The sequence below is a fragment of the Thermobia domestica genome, chromosome 13, assembly GCF_964235325.1.
Source record: "Thermobia domestica chromosome 13, izTheDome1.hap1.1, whole genome shotgun sequence".
Lineage (NCBI taxonomy): Eukaryota > Metazoa > Arthropoda > Insecta > Zygentoma > Lepismatidae > Thermobia > Thermobia domestica.
Window position 1 is genome coordinate 145,075,202 of NC_137466.1, and position 3,556 is coordinate 145,078,757.

A 3,556-nucleotide genomic window follows, 5' to 3' on the forward strand; every position below is an offset into this window, starting at 1 on the left:
CAGTGAGGTAGTAGATCAACTACGTAATTTTGTCAAGTAACATTTTATTCAGTTTTTGTGAGTCAAGTGAAATCATTTGGATTTTTATTTGGTTAAATGGTAGTTTCTGAACTGGTTTAAGATATTTTTTGGTGAAGTATAAGGTTACTTTTATTATTATTATTATTATTATTATTATTATTATTATTATTATTATTATTATTATTATTATTATTATTATTATTATTATTATTATTATTATTGCTTAACCATTTACATATACAGGATGGCACGTGGATGCTGCTTAAAGCTTCTGCTGTTGGGTGCTCAGACCTTTCTGACAAATGACTCGTTCTAATCGGTTTTGTAGGAATTTTCAATTATTTTTATAGATGTTCTAACCATTTTGACAATCGTTGTTCTGATCAATTTAGAAACTGAGTGTTTTGACCAATTCGATTCGGTAGTTGGGCCTCTTGATCGTTTTTATGAGGGATTAAACTGTTTTTGTGGTCGATTTGAGCGATTTGGAAGTTAAGTGTTCTGACGATCTGCTGATTGAGTTCCTTATATATATATATATGTACGTTTTTTTTTTTTTTTTTTTTTTTTTTTAGAAAAAGAATACTATAAACGGCCTTCTGTACTGCCTTCTATCTTGGTCATATTCTGCAATGTGATAAAAATAAATATAGATTAAGGGAGGAGATCATAGTTCATTTATTGAATCTTGCAAAGTGATTTCCAAGAAACAAATATTAATCAACAACTGCTGACGTGACTCTGTATGTATATGAGCGATAATCAAACTGCAGTTTATATAATTGCTCGCAGATAGATAGAGTGTTGCATACAAAGTGTATGAGAGGAAAAGACGCAATCACATCGTTTTTATGCTGCTCTTACTTCTAGTTCCGTATTCATGAAGCATCTTTCATGCTCTACCAGCCAAAGATCTCCTTCTTGCCTTAGTGGAATGGGGAAAAATACAGAAAAAGTAGGGGGTATAGAGCTATTTGATGACCAAACCTCGTGCGCTCAACAGAGTGTAAATAATGCCAAGAGGGTAGTGTGTCCGCCAACAGATTTTGAAAGGAGCAGGATCAAGCGACGGCAGGGCGGAGGGGGAGAAGGAGAAGACAGAAGGAAAGCCAGTTATAAGAAAATTCTCTTGCAAACGCTTTTCTACAATATCACACCTGCTTGAGTTTCCCACGGTCGGGAATCTCGTCTCCGAGAAAAACCAAGCAAGCAAGCCATCCGCGCCAACTTTTATAGATATAGATTGGAAACAGCACACTCCCTCCGCGTGCAATGCATTCTGATATAGTAGTGGTAGTAGTACTAGTAATAGTTTAGTTGCCTAGCATAAAAAAAAAGCATATTGACGTAAGTAAGCTGACGACCGACCGTCTGTCTGGCTACACTCCGTCTTGTCATAAATAGAAAAGAATAAATTACTTGACAAGAAAGAAATCTTGTTCTTGGCAGAGAAAAGAGAGAAAAAAAGAAGGGAAGGAGAGAATGGTGACTGGAGTGTGCGTATACGTGTGTGCCCTTGTGGATTCAGTGGTGGGGGAAAAATGCATTTAGAAAAAGAAGAGAAATACATTTGTGTTTTTGTGTAAAAATCTACAACGGTTAAATGTTGAAAATCTTTTTTGAATTTTTGAACACTAATGGATACCAATTTTGCATTTGAAAACTAATTATCCTACCATAATATTTCAAGTTCATTATCTACTTGAAATACGAGCTGTCCCAGGTTCGATTCCCGATGGGGGCACTCTGTCGCAAACGTGTAAAAAGCTTTATCAGACCAGTCATCTTGAATGAGGTTTTCCTGGGTTTTCCTCATTCACACCAGGTTAATGCCGGGGTGGTACCTAACTTATAAGTCCGAGGTCGCTTCTTTCCTTCCCCAATCCTTTCTTCATTCCCTTTCCCCGGATAGTATGATCGCCGAGGGACATATCTCTCATACGTGACGGGCTAAATAGCCTTAGATGCCGAAAGCCCAGAAATCTAAAACCTAAATACTCAAATCTACTTGAGATAATAGAACGTAACAAAATTGTAATTACTCATAAATGAGTTAATATATGAGTTAGTATTTAACAAAATATTTCTGTTAATTAAAACTGAAATTACACACTTTCAGGCTTTCTTCCAAAAAAAATCTCTTCTAAATGTCAAGAGACTGGCTCGCTGGGCAATTTTATCAAAGAATACTGAAAATTTTCAAATGTGGGCTTTAACACGATTGGCCAAAGGAATGTCATAGGTAATCGTTTATTTCGTATTACATGTTAGGAGGACGTGTCCTACAAATTAGTAACATGTAATTCCAATTTAAGAGGCCTAAGCACTGCGAAATTAAAATACCACTAATTTTACAGTAATTGTGTGACATCTTCAAATAGATAAAAGATAATCGAAATGTGGAACAAGAGCGGGCTAGACAATATTATTTTGCATGAAGCACCGTTATCACGAGTCTTACCTAATTGCTTTCTATTTGCAGCCGTTTAGAAACGCGAAAATAAATGTCGATTTTCTAAACAGCTGGAAATTGAAAGCAGATAAATGAGTCGTGATAACAATATCTCATGTAAAATAATATCGTTGTGTGCATATGCTCCTGAGTCTTACCTGGTCTCAGGGCACAGCGCACATTGAACGTTTTTGTTTAGGTGAGGTTTTTGTATTTGCAACTTAGAATGTATTTTTATTTTTAAGTTATTGGGAGAGCATTTTGGGGTGAATGAAGACACACAGTTTTCGAGGAGAAAATGTGCGAGCAGAAAGGAAATATTTATTTACAGTAAAGGCAATGTGTGAGGCTTTAATGCGAGTGCCTTTGTTTTTTAAAACGAATTTAATTTGAAATTTAATTTTCCGATAAAATTTTGGGTTGGTGTTAGATTGGAAACAATACAGCCTAAAAGGAAACATTTAGACACGAGAGCAGAATGGAGAGTATATGTATAGAAACTGCAATTGACTCGGATTTGCCAATAAATGAATACTACTTACGGCTTTGGTTTCATTTATTCCAGTTTGTAGTAATTTGTATGAACACTCACACTAGAACATCACTAGTACATAGTTTTTGAATGTTGATAAGTGACACTAGTCCGAAAACTGAGGTGGGAAGGTTTTTAGTCCATCAAGCATTTAAATTGATTGGAGATTAACTCTGGGCGACGACCAATTATGAGTCTGGACTCCAGCATCGTAGACAGCTAGGCAATTATCTCTTCCTTCTTTCCTTTATGGGCGAAGTTTTCGGTGATGTTCCCTCGTTTGGGCGGACCACGAGGGTGTTTTTTAAGGATTTGAAGTACCCTAAAAGTTTATGATAGTCCTTTTTTCATTTTAGGTATTTTCCTCTTCAGATTTATATATACTTGGATAACAAAATAACACAAATTGGAGTAGCTCGCGCACAGAGGTGTTGCGAGTTTGAAATACCGAGGTAGAAATCTTAATGTTACAAGTCCTTGCTTCTATTTGTAAGTTCGCTCGGCGTTGTTCGAAGGATCTGGCGTCCCTCTCAGCAAATCAATTGCCTGTG

General features: G+C 36.2%; 1 long non-coding RNA gene across 1 annotated transcript in view; it reads right to left on the reverse strand.

Moving 5' to 3' along the window:
- Positions 1–3,154, reverse strand: part of LOC145669310 (uncharacterized) — a 34,960-nt gene extending 31,806 nt beyond the window's left edge. Inside the window, exon 1 of the long non-coding RNA XR_014128188.1 lies at positions 3,016–3,154. This is a non-coding gene — a long non-coding RNA (uncharacterized LOC145669310). The remainder of the gene's footprint in view (positions 1–3,015) is intronic.
- Positions 3,155–3,556: the final 402 nt, after the last annotated feature.